Genomic DNA, 11849 nt, shown 5'->3' on the forward strand with positions numbered 1-11849 from the left:
GGCTGAAGAAGAGCAGACAATGATACACAGAGAAGGATGTGAAAAAGCTGTATATTCCATCACAATCTCAAACCTGCCAGGGAGACAAATGGGAATAGGTAATTCCTATAAAAATAGATGTGTGCCTTTCAGGGCAAATCTTCAGTACCTGGGAATTCTCTTCATGTCTTGATGACCAGGTCCCACTGGTCTTTTTGCCCTGGATTCCCAGGTCCTCTCTACAGTTAACCACGGCAAATATTTTGACCAAAAAGTCATTTTGCACCTCATAAAATATTAGAGGAGAGAACTAACCAAGAGAAACCTCCCGAGCAAATAAATTTAATAAGAAAATGATCTCTTTCAAACCAACATTTTTAAGCCAAGTGGAAAATGATGCAGTCTTTTAATGATAAATCAGAAGAAAATTAACTCCATCTCTCTCTCAAACTTCACTTTTCTTTCTGATGTGGTCAATGAGATGGCAGCTGAGGTGGTGGCTTCTGAATAGAGATTTCTGCCACCAAACTTCATTACTTCAGGCCTTAAGGAACAATCAAGGAGATGGCAGAAATAAGCAGCTCTGCTTTCATTTCATTTCATTTCATTCCAGAGGTGTCCTAAGATAATGATGTTTTCATGGACTTTGGGTCAATGTGTTTATGAAACCAAAGCATGACTGTTGTCTTCTTCCTCCAAGAAAACAGAAAGGGTCCATGAGATGCTCTCAGAGATGCAGAAATAGGTGCTGACAATTTCCCCACACTTAGGTGATGCTGAGCTAGGAGTGCACATCTTGAGACATCCAAAATACTCACTCCATCAAAATGCATCCAGGGGAAATCTGGGACAATCAGGCATTTTTGGCACAGAAAGAACTAAATTGGGGTTTGGATCCTTTACCCCTGACACCAAGAAAAGGCAGTTTAAGAGTCTCAGAAGGTCCTACCTTGCAGAGAGAGCTGCTCAGTGAGAGGCAAGCTGCCTTTAATGGTGTCTGGAAAAAAAACTTAAACCAGTTGCAAATGATTCAATAAAATCACTGCTCAAGGTTCAGCACTGCAGAAATAAGCAGCTCTGCTTTCATTCCAGAGGTGTCCTAACATAATGATGTTTTCATGGACTTTGGGTCAATGTGTTTCCAGGGAATTAAAGCTTTAACTTGCTCTCCATGAAACCAAAACATGACTGTAGTCATCATCCTCCAAGAAAACAGAAAGGGTCCATGAGATGCTCTCAGAGATGCAGAAATAGGTGCTGACAATTTCCCCACACTTAGGTGATGCTGAGCTAGGAGTGCACATCTTGAGACATCCAAAATACTCCATCAAAATGCATCAAGGGCAAATCTGGCACAAGCAGGCATTTTTGGCACAGAAGGAACTAAATTAGGGTTTGGATCCTTTACCCCTGACACCAAGAAAAAGCAATTTAAGAGTCTCAGAAGGTCCTAACTTGCAGAGAGAGCTGCTCAGTGAGAGGCAAGCTGCCTTTAATGGTGTTTGGAAAAAAAAAAAAGAAACCAGTTGCAAATGATTCAATAAAGTCACTGCTCAAGGTTCAGCAGTGGTCAGAACCAACCAGTCTGAAGGTGTGCTGAAAGGATCACAAGAATATTGACAATATAATGGAATTCTAAGGATGATGGAAGCCCATCCTCTGACACATCCACACCATGTGCTAGTGAAACAGAGCTGAAGCAAAGTAATTTGTGTTCTGATGTGCAGAACACAGCTGTATAAATGGATCCACAGGAACTTCAAAGATGTGGCCTTGAGGACTTGCTGGAGACAGTGTGCTCGTGGCAGTGCAAAACCAAAACCCACTGGGGATTTATGCCAACAGAAGAAGTATTCTTGGTGGTTAAATGTGGTGATCAAAGTGCCAAACAGTGTCCATTTTAGTAGCATTTTGTGCCCTCTTCTGAAGGCTGGGCACAGGGATGAACCCTTGGCCTAAGCCTGAGTCCTACTTGACTGAGCCTGCACTGAGAAGGTGCTGATAGAATTTCATTTTCTGAACCAATAAGGAAAATCTATTTCATCTTTCTACACCCCAGTGGCTTTTCTTCACCTTTCCCACTGCAAAAACCTTCCAGGAATTTCCTTTTGCTCAGGAAAGCACCTGTGAGGGGTCCCTGGTGCAGCATCCCACCCAACTCCCTTGAAGCAGCCCAATTTCTGCAGCCTCCCTTGCCAGCTCCATCCACTGACAGCAGTGACAAAAAGGCTTTTTCAGTTCATCATTCAATGCTTTCAGAATTTTCAAGAACAGAACAAACTGTGATGGCTGTTTTTGGGGGATTTTTTTGTGTGTTTTTTTCTGCATTCACCACAAGCAGGCACCAACCAAGGGGATCATTAGTCAGATGAATCAGTCTGGGGAGAGGCTTGTGTTCACCAGAGCAATCACAGAGCTCTAGAGATGAGCTTGGGGGTGGCTTTTCCAGGGATTGGGGGAATTATTAAAGCAGCTGCAGGAACAAAAGCACAAACCAGATGCCAGGCCCTGGGAGCTCAGGAGAAAATAGGAAGGAGGTTCAGATGCTGAGCCAGGCATTGACGTCAAGAGTGCTGCCCCAGGGATGTGCTTGGCCCCTGTGCAAACCCAGCTTCACCAGAACCCCCCTACAAACTTCCTGGGCTCCTACCCAAACCCTGGAAGAGCTGGACTCCTTTGGGGTTTTTCTGTCAAGAGTAGGAGGGGGTGAAATCCCATTTCCCACCCCACGTCCCAGGGCAGGGAGCAGCAGTTGGACCCAAATGGTTCTGGGTGAAACCCAGCCTGGAACCAGCCAAGGCATCACTGGGTCTGCTCAAGTCCACAAAAGCTTTAAAGTCAAACTGAGTAATGCTTTAAAGTAAGCCTGACTGGTTTGAGAGGGAAAAAAAAAAAAAAGAGTGGAGAGATCCAGAGCTCTTGAGTCTTTTCTAAGAGGACTTTGTGTGGGAGAGCTCAGCAGCAGACCAAACACCCAGAGGTGTTGGGAATTTTGCTCCCATTTCCATGGATGGCCCAGACCAGGAGGCAGACACTCACCTGGAATTTCAGATGAGAGGTGTCTGAAGGTCCCCATCACCAGAAGAAGCAAGGAGAACCTGCCCAAAGCTCTTTTCCAGGGACAACTGCATCAGAGTCCTGAAGGAACCAGCTCAGCCTGGTCTCTGGGACTTGCTTGGCCAACCTTTAGCTTTCCAGATCCTGGAAAATATTGGAGAAGGTGGTAAAACACATATGGTTCCACAGCTCCATGTCAGATCCTTGGGGACACCAAAGAAGGAGAAGAACAAACCCCTGACCTGAGCTCTTTTTGTTATCAGGAGAGGTCTGAGCCAGCAGAAGCTCTTGGCAGGAGGTGGCAACTTGATGTCTATCCCTTGTAGTGCTGCCTGCTGAGTCCCAGGAGATTTCTCCTCTGCATTCCATGGATGGCCTGGATGTCCCTGGATAAGAGGGAGCAGATGGAGCCAGAGAGGCCCATGAGACTTTTCCAGCTGTGAGTCTACAGAGAGGCAAAGAGGAAGAAGTGAGAGCTGCTGACCCCAAGGGACCTACAAAAATCCCAGGCACCACCCATAGACCTGGGAAAAGGAGCTCAGAGGAGATGCTCATGACCCTCTCATCTCTCCTTTGCTAAAGCAGGTGGGGAAAAATCCTAATTCCCTAATTTCCAGGTGGGAAAAAAAAATTCCCTAATCTGCATGCCCTCACCTGTCCTCTGTTCAGCTTCTCCTCTCCTTCCCTTCTCCTGGATTTCCCCTGTGTGCTCCTGCTGCCCCACAGGAAATTCCAAGCAGTGCTCAGAAGGAGCTGGGAGGATCTGCAAGGGAATTTCTGCTCCATCCATCACCCCTGTGCCTCATCTTAACAACCAGGACTCCTCCAGTCTGAACCACAGGCTTTCCACCCAACTATTTCTGCTGCAAAGAACAATCTGAAAGGTCCTGCAAGTTGCAGAGGCTGCCAGAGGGAATATTCCCAAGGATAATGCAGTTATGGAAAGCTTGCAAAGGGAAAAGCTACTCCAAGCATCTCAAGTACACTGGTTTCAAGGGATTCCTTCTTGCTCCCTAAGGACTATGAGGGTTGAAAACTACAGGAATAGGACATTAGGACAGTAGGAAAATGAAAAAGTGGGGCAGAGATATTCCTGACCTATTCCATTATCTAATTGCCCTAAAAATTGGAACATTGAAGCTTCTGGTAATTATTTGTTAAGGGATTATTATTATTATTATATGCTTTGTCAAAGTATCTGAATATACATTATACTTTTCACACATACTTTCAGAGGTTACAGGAAAAGAAAGGTCTGCAATACAGAGATATCATAGCTAGGATGGAAAAAAAAGTTTCTGCAGTGTGGGAAGATGGAACTGAATTTAAAAAAAAAAAGAAAAAAAGGAAAAAAAAAAAAGAAAAAAAAAAAAAAAAAGAAGTTACTTACTCAAGAAAAAAGGGCTGAACTTCTTTTGCCATGAGAAAAAGAGCAGAGAAAATGGGATAAAGGAAGGAAAGGAAGTAGGACAGGGCTCACTGGGGAGCACAGTACCCAACCTGACTTGCCAGTGCTCTGGCAGAACTCCAGCAGAGGTCCAGGACCTGATTTGTTATCCCCAGGAGTCTCTTGCCCCAGATCTGGCAGGGTCAAAAATCTTCCTCAGCCACCACTGAAAAAGTCAACTCAGAGGGGATGCTACGTAACAAAATGTTGGGTTGGGTTTTTTGGGGTTTTTTTTGTTTTTTTTTTCCATAATCTGAGAAAATACATCATGTTCTAAAGGAAAGAAGGAACAATCCTGATAAAGACGTCCTCTGGGAGGCTCTTGCTTAGTTCTGGTTAGCACATTACCAGTAGGACATTGACAAAGTGGGAATTCAGGGAAGAAAAACAACCAGGGGAGCACTGAGCTTGACTGGCAGGACTGAGCTGTCTCTGCCATTTGGCTGGGAGACAAAAGAAATGAGCTCATAAGTCTGCAAATATGGCAAAAATAAGCAAAGATTTATTTTTTTTTTTTAATGCATGTGAAAAGGACTGAGCTGGAAAGGCCAAAAAAGAAAAAAAACCAAAACAAAGGCTTGGCTAAAGAGAAATGATGTAATACAGTAGGCCCTGAAAGCTTCAGGACAAGAGTATTTTTCAAAATACTAAGAAATTCTGCAGAGAATTGGGTTTGTTTTAGCAGAAGAAGGGACAGGAGGAAAAAAGGAATGATCTGTGATTTTAGGGAATGGCAGAGATCTGTTTTGTGGCATGGGAGAAAAGAGGAAGATCCTCGAGTAATTCCAAAGACTTAAAGGCTTTTTCTGGAGTACTCAGCTCTGCCAGGCTGGGAAAGTTGTTCTGCTTTCTTGACAAGGTTTTAAGTTACTAAACTGTTCAAGTGCTGAAGTACATAAATGTATAGAGGAGAGAGGAAAGGTTGTATGAAGGCATCTTCCATCAGCAGCTCCATTGACCTGCCCAGCACTGCACTCTCTTCATTGTATCCTGACCCAAAACAACCTGTGTTTTTTTAAAAAAAAAACAACCAAACAACTTCTACTCAAGTGACACAAATAATCCTGCTGATTTCAGCATCCAGGAAGAAACCACTCAGTGTAAGCAAATGAAGATGAACAAATGAAGTGAGGCTCTGAAAGTTGAGATGAAATGATGGAAAATTGCACCCTGACTCATTCTGCCTGGTGAGTGCTCAGGATGCTGAGACACTGAGCTCTGCTAGAAATACAGCTCTGCTTGGAGATGTCTTTGTACATGGGTGTCCCAGGAGGAAGGATGAAGGGCATACAGCACCTTCTTCCAGGCAAGAAGAGAGAAAACCTGTCCTGGTGTCATGGGATGGGGAAACGTGCCCAGAGCTGGCCTCTGCCCAGGGTCAGTCCAGGTTTCATTCTCTGGGAAATCCTTGAATCACACCAAATCAGTAACATCCTGAGAGTGTATCCAAACAGATCAGTCCACCTGCTCAGAGGTCAGCACCTCGTAAGTCCTGGCAGCACAATTTTTTTTTTACTTTGAGTATTTTCAGTAGGGCTGAGCAGCTCCCTGGGAATCCAGGCTGAGGGATTGGGGTTGTTGAGCCTGGAGAAGAGGAGGCTCCCAGGTGAGCTCAGAGCAACCTTCCAATATCTGAAGGGGCTTCAAGAAAGCTGGGGGAGGGCTTTGGACATGGGTGGGTAGGGAGAGGAGAAGGGGAAATGGTTTCCAAGTGGGAGAGGGGAGATGGAGGCTGGAGATGAGGAAGAAATTCTTTGGGGTGAGGGTGGTGGAGTCCCCATCCCTGGAGGCATTGAAAAGGCATTTGGAGCTGGTCCTTAAGGCCATGGGTTAGGAGTTGGCTGTGGTGTTGGTGCAAGGTTGGGCTGGAGGAGCTTGGAGGTCTCTTCCAAGCTCAGCATTCTGTGCTGAGCCCCTGTGCCAGGTTTGCCAGGGAAGCTGTGGCTGCCCCATCCCTGGCAGTGTCTCAGGTCAGGTTGGATGGGGCTTGGAGCAACCTGGGCTGGTGGGAGGTGTCCCTGCCCATGCAGGGGTTGGCACTGGGGGAGCTTTAAGGGCCCTTCCAACCCAAACCATTCTGTGACTCTATAAAATCATAGATATAAAAAGAGAGAATTAAAAAAAATTACATTAAAAAAAAAAAAAAAGGTGGGGAAAGGTCTGGGCAGCTTTTCAAAACCCACAAAACAAACAAACCTACTGAAACCTTTGCAACCTTTGCACGATTGCTCAGAGCAGGGCTGCAGGCAGGAGCTTCCCAGCAGCAGGGTCCTGTGCCCAGTAGTGTCTGGGAAAGCCAGATGTGGCAGGGTGACAGGGTGACAGGGTGACAGGTCACCCAGTCCCCAGAGCATCTGGAGACAGTGAGGGACAGGGTGGCAGCTGCTCTGCAGAGAGGGAAGGGAGCATCCAAACCAAATCCAAGCACTGCAGTGGGGGTGGGAAATGGGAAGAAGCACTTCAGCAGCTTCCAGGAGAAGGGAATAAAAACGACAAATTGAGAGACAACTGCAGAGCAGAGACACAGCATCCCCCCCACCCTGCAGCCCTCCAGGGATGTGCCATGCAGATGGCTCTGGCTGGGGTGGCTGCCAGCAGGGCTTTGCAGAGGCTTTGTCTCTGGTCTGTGCACTGGCAAAGAAAGTAATGATGGGGTTTATGCTCTTCAGGACTGCAATTGCAGCTGCAGCTTTCTGTTCCTGCACTGCTGGAAGAGAGTTTACTTCTCCTTCCCCTTCCTCTAGTCTTCAGGAGGGGACAGGGCTAAAGATCATGAGCAGGTGAGGAAAGGCAGATGAGTGACAAACAGATTTGATGTTGGAGGCAGAGGGGAAGGGATTCCTGTGACATACAAACACACAAACATCACACCTACTGGGATACAGGAGAACCAGAGGCAGCAGCTGCATGGGGAGAAAATAAGTGATGTCATGGTGTCACCATGTCCTTCCCTGGACATGTTTTTTAGGGTCTGGAGGAAGGTCAGTGTCACAATAGCAGGAGCTGCAAGCCTGGATGTTGCTCCATCAAGAGCTCCCAAGCAGCAGCCCCAGGGTGCCCAAACTGAGAGGTTTGGCTCTGGTGGGGAGAGACCAAGGTGCCCTAAGGACAGGTGATGTTGTGCAGCTCATCCCTTTGCCTGAGGACAGCCCCAAACTTGCGGACCACTCTCTTTTTGTAGGGTGGCTTTTTCCATGGGAAGCAAAGGGGATCCTGTGGCTCACCTGGTGCAGAAGCCTCTGACTCCAAGAAAGACATTGAGGAGCTGGGAGAGTCCAGAGAAGGGGAACCAAGGTGGGGAAGGGTCTAGAGAACAAGTCCTGTGAGGAGAGAATGAGAGAAGTGGGAATGTTGAGTTTGGAGAAGAGGAGGCTGAGGGGAGAGCTCATTGCCCTCTCCAGCTCCCTGCAAGGAGGTTGTAGGGAGGGGGGTGTTGGGCTCTTCTCCCAGGTGGATAATGACAGGAGCAGAGGAAATGGTCTGAAGTGGCAGCAGGGGAGGTTTGGATGAGATCTGAGGAAGAATTTCTGTACTGAAAGAGTGGTCAGGCCCTGGGACAGCTGCCCAGGGAGGTGGTGGGGTCACCATCCCTGGAGGGGTTTGAGAAATGGAGCACTTCAGGGCATGCTCTGGTGGCCAGTATTGGGCTTTGGGTTTTTTTTGCCTGTTGTGTGTGTGTATGGTTGAACTCTGTGATCCCACAGGTCCTTTCCAACCACAACTTTTCTGTGTTTGATTCTGTGTGTGCTCACATTGAGGGAAGCCCCCTGGGTACCTCTGTATCACACACCCCACACACACCCAACCGCAGCCAAAGGGCTTCCCTCAACCTGAGAGTGTTTTGCACATCTCTGTGCAAAGGGGGAACAGCCTTGCCATCCTTTCTCTGCCTTGTCTTTAGCATGAGACTGAAGCACTAATGAATTTCCTTAGAGAAAGTGTTGGTGCAGTTCCCCCTGAGACTGATGAATTTTGGAATATTTGGGCAAATTGAAAACATTTGGCTCCAGATGAAGTGCAATGTTTCATTAGGTGGAAAACAAATAATTTCTCTTTGGGGGGGGAGGGGGGAATTTTCTACAAAAGCCAAAGGAATCAGTCCAAATGGATGGGTTCCCAAGGGAGGGGAGGCTGTTCCCAGGCCTGCAGAAGGAAGGTGATACCAAGCAGCTGATGTGGAACAGAATCACAGAGTCATTGAGGCTGGAAAATCCCTCTGGGATGATCACCATCCCGTGGCACTCAGTGCCACCTCAGCCTTTCCTTAAACCCCTCCAGGGATGGGGACTCCAGCACTGCCCTGGGCACTGCATCCCAGTGCCTGATCCCCCTCTCCCTGAGGAAGTGCTTCCTGATGTCCAGCCTAAACCTCCCCTGGGGCAGCCTCAGCCCATGAACCACACTCACTTGGAACTCAGGGCTTTCTGGAAATGAAGTGGAGCAGCTTCAGCAGAGATGTCCAGAGGGCCCTAAAGCAGCCCTGGTGTTAACTCTTCATCATGCACCATTGGGATTTGGAATCCCAATTCCAAATCTTTTTTATGTGTCCTTTTCTCTGCCCTCTGGATCCCTCTCACCAAAGGGTCCCAAGCACCAAACCATCAGAGAACTCTCACACTACCTGTGGCTTTCAGATTCCTCTCCTGAAGCCATCCCACCTTTTTTATCACATCAGGGCATGGAGGTGGCATAGGAAAACAACCTGGGAACTGAATTATCCTGGGCCTGGATGTGGGGTTCTCACTGCAAAGGGTCTTCTGCTCCAGTCAGTGGACTGGAATCCCCAAAGGTAACTGGTATCCAGCTCTGCTTAGGATCTCAGCCTGAAGAATATGAACACCTTGTTACAGAAATGTCAACAAATATGTCAGATATTTCAGATACAGTTAGGGGAAACAATCTGATTATTTTAAACTAAACCAATCAATAATTTTGAGCAATCAGGTGTAGCAATCTTTGGGGGGGGGGGGGAAAAAGAGATAGCAAAGCTGCTAGGGTGGAGGAAAAAAAAAAAAGGAACATGCACATATTTCTATTTTTTCTCTCTCTCAGAGCTTTGCATTAATAATTCTTTCCTTTGGTCATTAACCAAGATGGACACACACTTTGCTGACCACATAAAACTTTGTCAGTACCCTTGGAACATCAGGCACAGTGTGGCAGAATCCTAAGTTGTGCAGTACCAGGCAGATGTGCAATGATCCTAAAGATACGTGGGACCAGTGAGGATGCTGTAAATACTGGAGGAAAAGCAAAGCAGACCTTGCATAAAAACAGCACCAAGGTCCTTTTGTGACAGCAGTCAGCACCTCAGAAAACAACTTGATGACAACATTTTCAGGGAGAGGAAAGTTCTGCCCAGATTTCTGTCTCCCTTGACGTCAGTGCTTGCAACACACACTTACTGAACATGCTCTCTTTCAGGGCCAGATGATGCTTGTTTGATATTCTTTCCAAAATATCTCCCTGGGGTCATGGGAAGTGCTGTGCAGCCAAGTCAAGTGACAAGCATCAGCATGTTGTCAGGGTATGAAAGCAAAACCAAACCTTTTTTTTTTTTTTTTTTTTTTTTTTTTGCAGGAATTAGAGAGTCAAGTGACCGAGCTAATCTGAAACACTTCCCAGAAAAAAAGAAAAAAAAAATTGCAGCTGGTAAAGGAGAGAAACTGGAGGGTTTTAGCCCCTGTTACTCCCCTAGGTGAAACTTCTCAGCACCCCAGAAGCAAAGCCAAGAGTAGCAGAGACAGCAACAGGATGGCTGAAGCAGGGACCTGGCATCAGGACATGTAATTTCACTGCCTAACCCATCATTTCCAGCACAGCCTTTAGGCAAAGCCAGTTCCCTGTGTTGCCTTTGCCATCTGTAGAGTCAAACAGGTGGATTTATTGCTCTTCCAAATGAGGAATGTCTGAGAACCTCCACCCCTGCAAGACAAAGTTCCTGCAGCCCTCACTTTGCAAATGAAGAGGTGAAATAAAGGAGAAATATTTTATCCTGAAATAAAACTCTTTGCCCAAATTTGCACAGAAAACCAGTGGCAGAGAAGCTAACTTAAAAGCAGCTGGCTTGCCTTTAGGTCAGGAATTTAATCCTTAACACCTCCCCCCCGGCTTGAACTGAGATTTAATCTACAAGATAAACACTGATGGATGGGTGTGAGTTCTGCATTTATCTTGCAGAGCTGAAGTTCCTGGAATTAATCTCATTTAGACCTCACTCTCTTGTTTACTTATGGGCAGTAAAACTGCAGCACAGAGAAGCAAAGCATCCCAGAGGCAGTATAAATTCAATATCCTGGGAAGCCACTTGGAAATGGAGGTGGGAAGGCATGCCATGGCTTTGGAGTCACAATTGGAATCCAGTTTGGATGTCTGTCTGTAACAGAACCATGGAATTGGGTCAGAGGAGCTCTTCAGGCAACAGACAAAGGTTCCCAGAGTTTTGGGCTCTCAGGGGTGGGTTTTCTTTGAGCACTAAATATACTTGTGACCTTTCCTAAGAAAGGAACACCTCCTGAATGTAGAAAATACCCTTTTTTTGTTGTTGTTTTTTCATTGCTGTTGAGCTTCAAACTATTTCTGTGCAGACAGAACCCAGCAATATCTTATCAGGGTCTCCTGAATGAGTTTCCTGCTTGCAAGAAAGTGACCAAGCTGTCACCAAACTGGTGACATCCCAGGAGATGGCCTCCAGACCTGCTCAGAGATGACATCAAGGATGTCCTGGAAGAGTCCTTTAGATGTGGTGCCCCTCCTGCCTCTGAGAGCTCTTCCCTGCTGCTGCCTTGAAGCCTCTGATGCTCACTGTCCTGGGAGTGACTTTTGGAGGAAGAAAGGCTGGATGAGCCATAAAAAATGCATTTAAGAAGATGTCTAAATGTACCTGACCATGGCTCTTCCTGACCAAGAACCTGCTCTTTTCTGTACAACCCCTGTATCAGGCACCACAGCAGGAAGAAAACAGACATCAGAATTTCCCCTCCTCCAGTTCAAACTTAGAAGAGTTAAAACAAAAAAGGCCTCTGCCTCAGCTGCATAAATAAGAATATTTCCAGGCAGAATGGGACTGAAATGGAGGGTAGATAAGCAAGACCTTGGCAGCAGGAAAAATAAACACGGCCAGCCCATGCTCTGCCCACTGAGAAGCAGCTTGTTCTGCCATCAGGGTTTGTCACACAAGACGTGAGAAGGCTCAGAGGCAGGCAAGAACAACTCAGGGAGGCTGAGAAATGTCTCCTAGATAGGATTGTCTCCAGCTAGATGCTCCCAGTGCTGTGGCAGGAGGGCAGGACCTCCAAACCATCACTGTCCTCTTAAGCAGCTTTCCTCTAAGCCCATCTTGGGCCAGGCAATCACAGAGTCATAG

Source organism: Calypte anna, chromosome 5A, assembly GCF_003957555.1.
Source record: "Calypte anna isolate BGI_N300 chromosome 5A, bCalAnn1_v1.p, whole genome shotgun sequence".
In the NCBI taxonomy this organism is placed as follows: Eukaryota; Metazoa; Chordata; class Aves; order Apodiformes; family Trochilidae; genus Calypte; species Calypte anna.